The 15,137-nt window shown below is 42.1% G+C and overlaps 2 long non-coding RNA genes across 3 annotated transcripts in view; both read right to left on the bottom strand.

Moving 5' to 3' along the window:
- LOC310696986 overlaps positions 1 to 15,137 on the bottom strand; it is a 171,395-nt gene that overhangs the window by 143,769 nt on the left and 12,489 nt on the right. The window lies entirely within an intron of this gene.
- LOC310697013 lies at positions 5,521 to 15,030 on the bottom strand. The gene is made up of 2 exons (XR_014520843.1): positions 14,656 to 15,030; positions 5,521 to 8,039 (listed from the first exon to the last, which is right to left on the bottom strand). It is a non-coding gene; the product is annotated as an uncharacterized lncRNA (long non-coding RNA).

Below are 15,137 nucleotides of genomic sequence, written 5' to 3'. Positions count from 1 at the left end.
AATCCAAGGAAATACAGGCCCAGCAGAAGACGAACTAGCAGAAGACTAAATACTGTTTATTTCCAGTCCATTCTGGAAAACAAGATGTGAAACACCTCCTGTCCAGTGATCTAACCACTGCAGCCTTCCATGCCTTATGTACAAAAGAATATTGCTTCCTGCGATCATGATTAGTAGCATTTATTCTTGCGGAAATGTGGTGCTGAGATTTACTTCCTTCACCATTCATTCTGCAGAACCATTCAAGGGACTTTGTACTTTGGTTGCATCTGTTCAACCTAAAAATATTTCCATTGCCTTGCAATAAAAACAGAATGGGCAGAGACAAAATCCTTTGCTCTCACTGTACCACAAATTTAAAACTGGTTCAGTTCTCTAATCCCAGGCAACCCTGTGAATTCACATTTTTGAGAGGGGTGTGGTCTAACAATCTTAATTAAAACAACAATGAGAAGAAGAACCCCAACTTTAAAAAAAAAATGTTAAAAGGCAATTAAAACAATTTTGAACATTTTAAACAATTTGGAGAAATGATGTTATGGGATGGCCCTTGCCCTTGCCTCCTCCTGAAGCCAGTCATCCCCTTCAGGGATGCTACCACCCCCATCAGCCCAAGTCTTGAGGTAGCCCACCCCCCTTCCCTGGTACATTGAGCCCAGGTGGGCTCTCAGTCAGCAGGGTGCCAACCAAAGGTGCAAAAAGGCTGGCTTTCTCAAGAAAAGGAGGAATTCTGGAGGTAGGCCAGGTTTACAGCTCACTTCCTCCACTGATGGTTTCTGGCTGCTGTGAAGCCTGAGAGCAGAGCGTCAGCTCATTCACTTTATTTGCAGGGAAACTGGAGCAGTTGACTCTAGTTCTGCTCACTGTTTTTGTGTCCTCTGGTTTCCATCACAGTGTTCCATTGTGCCAGAAGCAGTTTAGTCTTGCTGGCCACATGACCCAGAAAGCTGTCTGTGGACAAACACTGGCTCCCACAGCCTGAAAGTGGAGATGAGCGCCACAACCCCATAGTTGTCTTTGACTGGACTTAACCGTCCAGGGGTCCTTTACCTTTTTACCTTACTGTTTATACATGGCAAAGCAGTTCCTTGGACACTCATACCTGATGATAGTAAGTTCCATCCTTTCTGTCCTCTTCCAAAATTCTTGCAGTGTTCCTTTTTCTAACTTTGCAAAAGGCACTTTATTGGCCACACAGCTCATAATTTTCAATATGCACTTAGCAATTTATTCAGGGAAGATTGGTATTTAAAAATTCAATCAATCTGTCAAGTCTTATACTGTTGTTAGAAGATTCCTTAATGAGTGATATGGTATACTGATCTGAAAAGTAATCCTTTAAGTCAATTATTAATATAGCTCTCACTGTCTCCTCAGTTTGCAAAGGGTCAGATCAATATTTTATTTAGATCTTTTAAAATATAAATCATGCTCTTTTAAAATTGATTTTTGGAACCAAGGTGGGGATTGGCTCTAATTTGCATTGATTAGGGCATGGTGTCATTCCTTTGGTTTAATCCTAATTTATATTGAGAGATAAGAAGAATTACGTGATTTAATTTAGTTTAGTAACAATGGAGGGGAGTTATGAAACAAATATGCATGCAACTTGTCTCTACATATGTGTTGCTTTCTCTTCCAGAGAAATAACTGTAGAAAGAAACAAAAGTATAATTTGCATATGAATAAAGGGATATGTTTAATTTTTTTAAGGTTCCGGTTCTAAACACACATGCTAGGAAGTAAGTCTTGTGACTGAACATAGTGAGACTTACATGTCTAGTATTGTGCTATTAGTTATTCTCAGAAAGTCAATGACAACATGGTGATTTACTTTGTTTCAGACCCACCTCATACATATGAAAATGCCCTAAACAGCAAGACCGCAGGGGTTATTTCAGTCATTATATCTTAAAGATGTCTCTGCAGGAACAGTCATGGGGAAAATATTTTTATTCCATCTACCTGGTGGTTGTGGGCCTCTACACCCTGATTCTATGCATATTTATTTGTACTTAAATTCCATTTAAATTCATGGTACTTACTCTCAAATTCTTGTGTGTAGGCTTGCAGTCATCACTGAGCAGACCTTTTATTCATTTTCCTTTGAAAGAATGCAGTGTATATGGCTTCCTTGCAAAATCTAAATTCTGCACAACAAAGGTCTTCTCTTCAACCAACCCAACACAAGCACAATGGTGTGATATGATACTCAAAAACATAATAATCCAGTACAGTATAAGTAATTATTTCTATAAACATATTGTTCTAACAATTGCTTTTGCTGGAACATCCTATTTCTGAGTACAGTAATAGTATCATTTTAAAGATATTAGGGTTTTGTGTCAGTATTGCGTTTATTTGCAAAAGACCCATCAGTGATAATAGCCTCTTCAAAAATAGGTAACACAAGAGGCTCATAAAAATTTTAAAGTGGTGGTTGCTACTGTTTCTAAAACAAACTTTATTTACCCCCCCCCCCATGGTTGCTTTACAATGATGTCCAACAACTATCTGTTTAAGGATCTTTCTACACTTACCATTTTTTGTGGTATAGTTGCTGATTTTTTGGCATGCTGCTTTACAGTATGATTATTTAGCTAATATTCCAGGAAAATGTGCTTTAAAATGCTTTTACTTCACACACAAAATTGACATTCGTGAAAGATTCAGAATTGATCCTCAGTAGTTTAATTTGTGTTGCATGTGTACAAGCACCAACCTGCTTTCATTTAAACGCTTTTTCCATATTCACAAAGCTGGTACTTTAAGGATAAACTGTTAAAGCAAATTTAGTCAAACAAATCTGGGTACTGTAGTTTAAGGATTGCTGGGATTTGTAACTCAGTGTGGGATAAACTACAGTGCCCAGAATTCTTTGAGTAAAAGAATGTGATTCAAAAGTGCTTTAAAAGTACACAGCGTACATGGCCTGAATGTTTATTTTGGCTTTTAGTATGAGCTGAGCAGTAGAAATTTGAAACACCGAGGCACTCAATAAAAACCATCACACAGGAGTTTGAAACAGCTCAGGTTCTAAATCTTAGGGCACTGCAATGTCAGCAACAAATCAACTGTATCTAACTCTTGAGAACTTTCTGAATTGAGAGTTTGGGGGACTAAGTGTGCTGGGAGGGGGTGAGGCAGAACTTTCTGCTGAAATGGTTGCTTGCTCGTAACCAAATACTGTTTTGTTTTTGTTGTGTGTTTTTTTTAAAAAAGATGGAATCCAACTATACCGTTTGAGAGTGTAAGATTAAATTGGGAAGAAGGGAAGAGAGAGGGATGTGGACAGTGAGCAAGGAAACCATGGCAAAGAAACACAATCCCTGTGGGTGGTATGTTACACAATTTAGGCACAACTCATTCTGAAGGAAATCAGCCCTGAGTGCTCACTGGAAGGACAGATCGTGAAGCTGAGGCTCCAATACTTTGGCCACCTCATGAGAAGAGAAGACTCCCTGGAAAAGACCCTGATGTTGGGGAAGATTGAGGGCACAAGGAGAAGGGGACGACAGAGGACGAGATGGTTGGACAGTGTTCTCGAAGCTATCAGCATGAGTTTGACCAAACTGCGGGAGGCAGTGGAAGACAGGAGTGCCTGGCGTGCTCTGGTCCATGGGGTCACGAAGAGTCAGACACGACTAAACAACTAAACAACAACAACATTCAGTGATTTATGGTATGAAAATTTGATTGTCTTGTAAAGCTGGGCTGAATTACAAAGAGAAAGTGACATTGCCCTGAGAGGTTATTCAGCTTGGAATGGAGATGTTAAATGATACTCTTTTCTTTTCTTTCTTTCTTTCTTTCTTTCTTTCTTTCTTTCTTTCTCTCTCTCTCTCTCTCTCTCTCTCTCTCTCTCTCTCTCTCTCTCACACACACACACACACACACACAAACACCTACCTTCCTGTGTGTTTACCAAATGCATGAGGGGTAAGGAGGAAGATCACACTGTTAGGCTTTGTACCTGGGCAGACCACAGCTGGGGGAAAGTGTTTCTGTCACAAGCATTGAGGATGACAGGGCTGCCTTCAGATGTCTTCTAAAAGTCAGATTTTATTTCCTTGTTTATTTCCTTGACGTCTGAAGGGAGGGCATTCCACAGTGAAGGTGCCACTACCAAGAAGACCCTCTGCCTGGTTCCCTGTAACTTTGCTTCTTGCAGTGCTGGAACCAACAGAAGACCCAAGGAGGGGGACCTTAGCTGAGCAATGAGCGATGAAGGCGAGACGCTCCTTCAGGTATACTGGGCTGAGGCCATTTAGGGCTTTAAAGGACAGCACCAACACCTTGAATCCTTTAGGACTGGTTTTATATGGTCCTGGGGGCCACTCCTAGTCACCAGTCTAGCTGCTGCATTCTGATTAGTTGTAGTTTTTGGGTCACCTTCAAAGGTAGCCACACGTAGAGTGCATTGTAATAGTCCACGCAGAAGATAATCAGAGCATGCACCTCTCTGGTGAGACAGCCTATGGGCAGGTACGGTCTAGCCTGTGTACCAGATGGAGCTGGTAACTGCCCTGGACACAGAATTGACCTGCGCCTCCATGGACAGCTGTGAGTATAATGACTCCCAGGCTGTGTACCTGGTCTTTCAGGGGCACAGTTACCCCATTTAGGACCAGGGAGTGATTTTACAATGTTCTTAACCCCACATTAATCCTAGATTTTAATATCTCAAAATAATGTAAATTCATAACTTGTACTGGGTATGTGTTTTCTGGATCTGCTAGTTTCAACAAAGTTCAGGTTTTTCGTAAACATATTTTGCTTTTGTTCTCCTTGTTTGCGCCTCAAATAGCAAGATAGTTTTGCCATTGTTGTGCATTTTTCATATCATTCTCTATTGAAAGCTATGGAAGACACTGCCTCCACTTTTTTGCATATATTATTCCAGCCATTGAATATGTAAAAGACAAATTATTTACTCCTTTATGAAAGAAAACTGGATGTAATGGTATAGTATATCCTAAAATATTGATTTTTTTTATTTCCCTCCCAATTTTTTGTTTTTATTTATTCTTTTCTTTGCTTTTTTGCTTTTTGCTTGATCAAGGACCTCCAGGGTTTTGTTCATTTGTTGGTTTGTTGGGGGGCGGGGGCGGAATACCTTGCCCTTCAGTCAACAAAGACTCCCAAAGTTCCCTATGTAGAATAACCATAACGAAAAGCAAGACGCAGGGTAACACCCTAAAAGAGGGTTGCCACATTTTGAAGAGCAAAAAAGAGGGTGCTATAATAACTCTTATTTTAAATACCCCTACTATATGAAGGCTATAGAAGCTGTGATTTATTGCTGAGGGAGACAGGAGAAGAGGAGCATGAAGATCAGGGATCCCAACCACAGGAAGGCTTCTAAGTGTGTACAGCCAAATGTAGCTAGAAGTCTTGGTCTGAGGTAGAGCCAGACATGAGTGTGATTTTGCAGGTGGGGCTTGCATGTGCACCCCCTTTCCAGCTTAAGCACTCGTACATGTACTCAAATGACTGAAATGGGCTAACATTGGCACAAAATGAATGTGGAATACTAGCAGCAATAACTTTATTGGGAGATTGACAGGTTGGGTCCTTCCAAATGTTGTTCTTCATTGACCATTGGTTATGTTGGCTGAGGCTGGTGGAAATTAGAATTCAACAACATCTGGAAGGCCACAGGTTGCTCAAACCTGCTTATATATCTCTGCTAACCAAAACTTCCCAGTCTTTAAAGATTACCATTCCAGCGCTCTTTTCAGCAGCAGTATATCCAGCTGGAGCTAAAATCAATGTCCCATTATGGTAAGAGCACCCCCATCACGGAGCCAAGGATTTTAAACTAGCTTAGCCCTTCTGAAGTTCCTGGTTGCCCGATGAGCTAAGGAGATAGGCCCTAATTGTTCTGCTCCACTTGATAAAGAAGTGTTCTATCAAGATAAAGTTTGCTGTAAAAGGAATTATCTCAAAATAAAATTAAATATGATAAAAACTCAATTTACCTTGATACAATTTATCAGTGACTCAATGATAAGGACAGCAATATCAGGAGAGGAATGTAATGAGCTTTGGGGAGTGCTGCATTACAGATAACTCAGTTTGGGGGCAGTGCCTTTGTGTGCTGTAGGTACTCAATGAAACCCCAGATGTTGGCTGAAATAGCTGTTAGTGTGGCGGCATGTGGGCAGAAGAGTGGTATCACACTAAGCAGCCACCTAGAGATCACATTGAAAAATTGCTGTCTTTGGAAATTCCAGAATAGCGCGTGTACATTTTCTACTTCTTTTAAGGTTTAGTTCACTCCCACTTCAACTCAAAAATAAAAAGCAGTGGGAAGGGGATCCTCCCCTGCAAGGCTTGTTTGTGAATATGAATGGTTGCTGCACAAGAGCCCTACCAGCTTCCTTTCTTGCACAGCTCCTGTTCATTTCAATTGGATTCACCCATGAGATTATTCCTATGTCTTCTTTTATTTCAAATAAATAATAATATTAGAAAAACCCAGTGTAGCTTAGTGGGGACTGAGCATGCTCAGTGGTCATGGAAAGCTGTCTGACTATGGTCAAATTGGGGATGGAGGGGTAGGGAAGGCCATGGAAAACTGAGGAGGGGAATGGAGTAAGTGATTGGAATCCTGACCAGGAGCACTCCAAATGTTGCTGCAGGTTCCACTGGTACTTCTTGTACCGGGAAGGATGGCACTATGGTCTAAATAACTGAGCCTCTTGGGCTTGCCAATCAAAAGATCAGTGGTTCAAATCCCCACGACGGGGTGAGCTCCTGTTGCTCTGTCCAGCTTCTGCCAACCTAGCAGTTCAAAAGCATACCAGTGCAAGTAGATAAATAGGTACCGCTGTGGTGGGAAGGTAAATGGAGTTTCTGTGCACTCTGGTTTCCATCACAGTGTCCCGTTGTGCCAGAAGTAGTTTAGTCATGCTGGCCACGTAACCCAGAAAGTTGTCTGTGGACAAATGCCAGCTCCCTTGTCCTGAAAAGCAAGATGAGCGCCGCAACCCCATAGTCACCTTTGACTGGACTTAACCGTCCAGGGGTCTTTTACTGGGCTGCTCCTGTATAGATATTATGGGTGGTATTCAACTAGGTTGACTGAAGAAGACTGATCGCCGAAGAATTGATGCTTTTGAATTATGGTGCTGGAGGAGACTCTTGAGGGACACATGGACTGCAAGAAGATCAAACCTATCCATTCTTAAAGAAATCAGCCCTGGTGCTCACTGGAAGGACAGATCCTGAAGCTGAAGCTCTGATACAGTACTTTGGCCACCTCATGAGAAGACTCCCTGATGTTGGGAAAGATGGAGGGCACAAGGAGAAGGGGACGACAGAGGACGAGATGGTTGAACAGTGTTCTTGAAGCTACCAGCATGAGTTTGACCAAACTGCGGGAGGCAGTGGAAGACAGGAGTGCCTGGCGTGCTCTGGTCCATGGGGTCACAAAGAGTCGGACACGACTAAATGACTAAACAACAACATTCAACTAGGTTTTACACAGAGCAAACCCAGTGAAATTAACAACCATAACAAAGGTAGATGTCTTCACCTCAGTGGGTCTACCACCCAATGGCACTGCCACGTAGATCTCCCATCATCTGAAACATGTCCTAAAATAGACCCTGGTATATAATCTCTTCATAAGGTAGATGCTGATTACACAGTAAATAAATGAGCTGCTCCTGTCTCCTCCTCTGGTGGTTCTTTGAGCACCCAAACCTTAGAAAGCATCTTAGAAAGCATTGTACAGGCTACAGTCCTCTACCCATGTACCTGAGAGTAAGCCCCACGGAACTCATTGGGAATTTTTTTTCTGAATAGACTTTTATAAGTGATACGCACTTGAATAAAATGAACATTTTAAAGTTTAGATTGGGGCAGGGAACTTCAGGATCAGAGGCCCAATTTAGCCCTCCAGGCCTCTTCATCTGGCTCCCGAGACTCTCCCTCAGGTTACATTCCCTCTTCAGCTGCTACTTCACACTCTACTGGAGTGTTTTTACTTGGCTAAAATGTGTCCTTGAATTCTGAAAATGCTTCTTGCTTGCCTAGATGGGGGGGGGGGGAATAGAGAGGGACATGTGAGTTTGTATAGAAACTGGCCTACTATACCAAGGTAAAATTTGCATGTGCTGCTCTGCTCACTCTTGACTCTGGCATGTGGCCCCCAGATGGGGTTACCCACAGACAATGTGGCCCTTGGTCTGAAAAGTGTCCGTTCCCCCCAGCCCTGGCTTAGATGAATTCAGTTGTCCCTCCATTTTCAAATGTTTTGGAAAAATAAAACTTAATTTTATCAACAAGGGGGGGGGACCCAAACCTCAGCCCAGTGAAACAGGTGCTAATAATTCTAATGCCATCAAAAACAGACTTGTCAAATTTTTCATTAACTTAATCAATATTTGATTATACAAAAATGGTTTCTTGCGCGTCATTTGCTTTCCCCGCAGGATTAAAGCAGGCAGCGGCTGCGGAGTGTTTGCGAGGCTAGTTTCTTGGCACAGGAAAGTCATCTACTTATCAAATTAATGAGTATGTGGGAGAGTTTCCTGAATGGGTAAAGTGGATGAATAATGAATCTTCTCCCATGGCAAAAAATAAAAATAAAGAAGAAATTGCAATAAATCAGTTACAGAATTATGTCTGAATGTAGAACAATAAAAAATTAAGGGAACCGGGAGGCTAAAGAAAAACAAATTACAAAATCCTAACCAGTTAAGCTATGTAATTGCTTTTGTTACAGCACTACTTTTCTGTAATAGAAATAATCATTACACTCTGTAAAATAAAGCAAGGTAGTATGCATTAAATATGATCATGGAGATGGTCTTATACTGATGTTCCTGATTTCCCTCATTGCTGGCTGTGGGTGGGGAAACTTTCTTACTCATTGCCCCTAAAGACCGTATTATATGGTGAATAATTATTAAAATAGAATAAACAATGCCATAAGCATGCATAGTGTTGTTGTTTTCTTTGTAGCTCAATATTTCCACTTTTTCGTAGTCTACTCTAAGGGACATGCACTCCTTGGTTATTACTACTGCACACTGTCCAAGAGATGTGAATATTATATGACAGAAGGCTGTGCTTCTCTAAGCTTCCTCATAGCTGTTAAAGCATAAGCCTTCAGTATTCAAGGGCCAAGTCATGCATTATGTTTGTAGTTGGGGCGCCATCTCTGACAAAGCCATTCCTGCTTGTAGGTTGGGGTGGGAAGAAACTCACCTCTGATGGGAGGGGGTTGGAGTGAAGAGCCACATGGGCTGCAAAGCCCAATAGGAGAGGGGTTGGAGTCAGCCTTTTTATGCTGTCTCTGCCCAAAACTAAAGCTTTGTCTCTCACACAGCTGTGCTCATTCTTTCTCTAAAGCAGGGGTCAGCAACCTTTTCCAGCCGTGGGCCGGTCGACCGTCCCTCAGACCATGTGGTGGGCCAGACTATATTTTGAAAAAAATAAAAATGAACGAATTCTTATGCCCCACAAATAACCCAGAGATGCATTTTAAATAAAAGCACACATTCTACTCATGTAAAAACACGCTGATTCTTGGACCATCTGCGGGCCGAATTGAGAAGGCAATTGGGCCGCATCCGGCAAATGGGCCTTAGGTTGCCTACCCCTGCTCTCAAGCAACGTGGTCTGTGCTAGTCACCTTTTATGGGTCTCGTGTTTTTAAATCTGCTTTTAACTCCAAAGATGTGGCAAGTTCTGGCTTGCTGTAGTTTTCCCCCCCTTCACTTTTAATGATTTACTATAAACATATTATATTTATTCCCCCTCGCTCTGGTTAATGGTTATTGAATAGATATGCAAAATGAAAGTCAAAATTTAATGCAATCAAGTGTGTCCTAATATTCAGTTCTTTTGTAGCATACATTAATTATTAATTATTGCAACATTTCCCCTAAAATAGAGATCACCGGGGGCAGGGCGGGAAGAGTGATTTGCCCACAGCTTTCATTCAGTGCTCAGAAATGTTGTTTATAGAGCTGGTTTCATTAACATTTTTTTCTCTTCATATTGTGTCAAAGGCAGTCATTTTTATGCAGCGAATTGCTATGTTGACTGTGCTGCTGTTCCCACATGTGACATCGTCAGATGGATGAGGCACTTATGAAAATGGCATTTTAAGCTTTGGGAGATTGGTGTATCCAGCTCTGCGGTATATGATTTCTAGAAGTAATGTCAGGCAAACTTGGCAAAAGATGTGCATAACTTTAGCAGAGAGATTGTGCCTGCAATCTCATACTTACCTGAAAGTAAGCTCATTGAGCTCAGTGGGACTTAAGCTCTGAGCAGACATGCTTAGGGGTTCACTTAAAGTAATGACCTTAGTAGAAAATACCTGCTGCTTAATTCCCCTCCCCCCAGCATAAATAGAATTGTTGCAGTGTGGAATCGTTGCTGGGCTGTAGGGAGCCAAAGGGGATCTTTGGAGTGCTGAATCTCCACCCACCCCTATGATATCTGATAGGATGCAACTTTTCTGATAGGAAGGAAGGCTGGTTTATTTATACCAAAGCTGCAGAGAATAATGCCTGAGAAAATATGGAATGTTTGTTCTGTGGGGTTTTGCTTGGGACTTGCTCTTGCTGACCACGGTGGCCACAGACATCTCATGATTCCACCCTTGAGTGTTTTGGCCTTACCCGGATAGGGCAATCTAAACTAACACACAAACAAAAGCCCCACACAGTTGTGTTATATAAATTCACCATACGTAATCACAATCCAAGCAAACCGATGAGGGATGGGCACATTCCCCTCAGCAAAAATCAAAGAGGCTGTTAATAGAAGATGGCTCTTTCCCCTCAAATTTCAGTTCCAAACTTTAGACCCTGTCACACCTCCAATGACATAAATGAGCCCATGAAGCCCAGTGAAACATTTCCCACTGCCCCCTTCCCACTTACTTGGTAGGGGTGACAACGAGAAGAGGTGTGGCTGGAGGACTTTCTGTGGGTCACCATACATGTGGTGCAAAGATCTCTGGGAAGTGTAATTTCCTGGGTACCCACCGGTCACACTTGGGGACTCAGACACCCAGGAGAATTACATTCACCAGAGTCCCCCTTAGTGCCTTGGACATTTACAGCATTCAGGAGAGCAATGTCCAAAGGCAAGTGAGGCGGGATGACATTTGTGGTAGCAGTGCCCCTGGATATAAGGTCAGTGAATTAGATGCAAGCCAGACTTCAAATTTGGAATTTGGCACGGCTTGTAATTGGTTCCTTTTCCCGCCAGGTGGGGAGAATTGACCATTAGAAGGCTCCATGTTTCCTAATTTCAGCACCATCACTTTTTGAAATCTCTTCCTGCATTGAAATCAACTCTTGCCCCCCACTCTCCCCACTGACATATGGCTCCTTCTCTTCTGATGTTTGAAACTTTTGTTGAAATATGTCCCTTTGGCTCTGTTATCGTCACAGTTCATGAGCTGTTTCCGATAATAAAAAAAACATTCCACGAGGCTGTTGGGCACACACACATAAATCCCCATGTTTTGCTCACACCCACATAGATATATAATATTCCAAGAGAAGTGTGCTGAAGCGAAGGCTGATGCTGATTACTAGGAGGGCAGGAGGGAGGGGAAGTAAAGTGATCCCAATAAAAAGCAATAGTACAGAACTAAAAAGCATAAATACAGACAGGAATCAATGAATATTTGGCAAGCCATTTTCCTTCTTAAATAGGTGACAGAATGCATTACAGAAGTATTTTCTCTCTCTGCCTCCGCTGAAGTGTACTAAAAGCCTACCTTATTGGCGCTAACCCAATAAGCTTATTTTTATAGAGGGAAAGATAGACATAAATCTAGAATAATTCATTGGGAGTTCTTTCTCAGAACCTTTAAAACAGAGAAGCAATGTTTCTTTTTTGGTTTGGTTTCCCTCTCCCTCTCCCTCTCCCTCTCCCTCTCCCTCTCCCTCTCCCTTACAGAGCCATATTAGTGGGGGAGTTTTCCTTTAGCCAAGAGCAGCGATGGCTGAATGAAACTCTCATGTACAGGGGCAGTCTACCTCTAAATGCCAGGTTCCCAGGGACAAATAGCAGGAAGACTATCACATTCATGTTCTGCTTCTGAGCATCCAGAAGCATCAGACTGGCTGTTATTAAGACACAATGGTGAACCAGAAATATATTGATTTGACCAAGCAAGTCTTGCAATCTTGTTTCAATTAAACTATCTCTTAATCTAGGATAAGTAGCCTAGTTTGGCAATGCTGGTGCCTCCAAGGCTGTGTGTGTGTGTGTGTGTGTGTGTGTGTGTGTGTTTTATTCACTGTTTATCCTCATTTGCCCTTTGCATTCTGCTTTCCAATGGACATTTTCCTCTCGGCAGGAGGGGGAGAAGGAACCAGGCATGCCCAATAAAGAGATAACTTGTCATTCCATCTCATCTGTGGCCATTCATCCAACAAAATGTCTCTTGCACGTGAAGGAGCTGTGAATGGAGGCAATTGTTGTATTATTCAACACTATGTACAGCATCTTCCCCATGTGCCGTTTATGTCTTCTCTGTTTTTTGAAACTGTCCCAATCCTGGTTGCATGGAATTGCAGGGCTGAGCAGCAGTCAGGAGAAGATCTTGCTCCCTTCCCATCTGTTCCAATTGTTTTCAAGTACTTCAAGGCAAATGGCAATAGGCCTGTGCAAAGAGTTCAAATCAGAGCCAACATGAGTGCCAGCAGAATTGTGCTGGCAAGAACTGGAAGGATGGTGGTTGCCCTCTCTAGAGTAGATTCCCAGTAGATTTTGGCAAAGTTGTTTTGTCTAAATCTATGCCCAACAAGCTGCTTGGCTATTGTTTTGGTTTCCTTCAACTATGATTGAGAATGTCCTTACACAATAAGGAGTTATGAAAGGGCAGGGGAAGACTTTGGATAATCCTTCATGAAACATGCCTTTGCTTTTAAATGAAGAACAAGGTTTTAGAAAACAGCATGCATGACATCTAAAAAATTTAAAACGCAGCACTGCAGGTTTAGGTGCAAATTCTGAGCAATCTCATCAATGGCTTCTAATGTTACTATGCTCTAGTAATTTGGCTTCTCCCAAACAGGATCCACATTGTGTAGACAAACACACACATTGCTTACGAGAGCCTGGATGATGTAGTGGGTGGAATGGAAAGCATCCACTGAGGAAATCTGGGTTCAAGTCCCTGTTCAGCTATGATGGTTACTGGGTGTCCTTACTGGGTGTCCTTTGATTAAATGTTCTGATAAGGGATGAGGAACAGTATTGTGGAGAGGGGATTGGGCGCATGGTCCTCTAACCCAGATGACTTCAATCCTGCTTTCTACAGGGGAACTTGGTCAAAGAGCTAGCTGCATCTCTACCTACCCCACAGCTAATGTCACATGTGAAGTCACAATGTGTGGCAGTTGGGAATGGTTTGGGGGAAATGGCCTTGTGGGCCAAATTGGGATCCATGCTGGGCTAAATTAGGCCTGTGGATTGGAGGTTCTCCACCTCTGTTGTCATGCATAGATCAAGGCTAGGGAATCTGTGGCCGAGATGTTGTTGAACTACAGCTTCTATCATCACTGACCATCAGCCATGCTGCCTGGGGCTGATGAGAGTTTGAGAAAAGCAACATCTTGAGGGCTGCTGGTTCCCTAGCCTGGTACAGATCATGCTTGTGCAATTTGGGCTCATTATGAAAACATAATGACTCATGTTATCAGAGTTGCCACTTACACATTGCTCCAAAGAAGAAATCAATCACCAAAGAAAGAGGGTGAACGAGTATACAGCAGGCATAAGCAAACTCGGCCCTCCAGATGTTTTGGGACTATAACTCCCACCATCCCTAGCTAACAAGACCAGTGGTCAGGGATGATGGGAATTGTAGTCCCAAAACATCTGGAGGGCCGAGTTTTCCTATGCCTGGTATACAGCAGAACTCATCATAATGAAATAGGCTGTGGCCATGGGACCAGTGTGCTTGCTTAGTTTGCTTCCTAGATGCTGTTGATGTGAAACTCCAAGTCCCTTCTCTCCTTTCTTTCTCTTTACACCAGACTTCGTTCAAACAGCCCTTAAAACAAAGTGTCTCTGTTAAGTAGGGCACATGATCAGGCTAACATGAAGCCATTGTGATGGTGTAGCCATGTTGGATGGAGAGAGCAACTTTGACCAAATGTGTCTATGACACACCTTTTAGTCTAAGGGGATGTTCACAAGTTACATTAGATGATGGTATGGACTATGTGCACAAACAATTAAGTTGTACACACATATAGTAATTCACATGTAATGTTTAATGGGTGGTACTCTCTGTGCCTGTGTACACAACAGTTCAACTGAACAGGTCAAAGAGTGTACACTCTTCCACACAAGCATTTGTACATGTGTAGAGACAGCTTGTTATCTGTGTTCAATATAATGTGTGAACAAGCTCTAAACTGCCTAAGAGGAGGATAAAATACAGATAACCCCTATGTAAGTTACCTTGTGCTCTTCGGAGAAAGGATGGGATGCAAATCTGAAATAGATAGATAGATAGATGATAGATAGATAGATAGATAGATAGATAGATGATAGATAATGTTTTCTGTGTTGATTTTTATTGTACAAGATGCTTTACAATGCTTATTTTTTTTATTCTCACAGCTCCTATGATATGGTTTGGGCTGAGAGACAATGACTTGCCTTAAACCACCACATAAGATTGGCTGCTGAATCCCCTCACTGAAATGAAGATGTTTAAGGGCGGCTTGTATTGTATTGTATTGTATTGTATTGTATTGTGGACATGTATTGTGGCTCAGCTGTTGGTTTCTCGAAAGAATGCCTCTCGAAAAGGCCTCATCACCTTCGACATCTTTTTCATTCATTCACATCTGTCATCAGGTTCTTTGCCAAGCAAGCGAGGGAATGCAAAATGTCACAATGAGTTGTATTGTAAAGGCACTTCAACACATGAAGCTTCTGGGATGAAAGCATCCAAAATGCTAAGTCAAGGCTTAATGCTCACCAAGGCCATAGTACTCTGTGATGTCATAAGCCTGAGGCAGTTATTTCAGTTGGTACAGTTATGGCAGTTATTAACAGCCTGCCTCAGAGTTAGTCCATCTGTAACAGTTTTTGTCTTAGATACAAATCTATGTAATATGTATTAGTACCATAAGTAA

The sequence above is a fragment of the Podarcis liolepis genome, assembly GCF_965112155.1.
Source record: "Podarcis liolepis genome assembly, chromosome: 2".
In the NCBI taxonomy this organism is placed as follows: Eukaryota; Metazoa; Chordata; class Lepidosauria; order Squamata; family Lacertidae; genus Podarcis; species Podarcis liolepis.
Note: the sequence above shows the minus strand (reverse complement) of the source record. Positions and strands in the feature narration are given on the sequence as shown.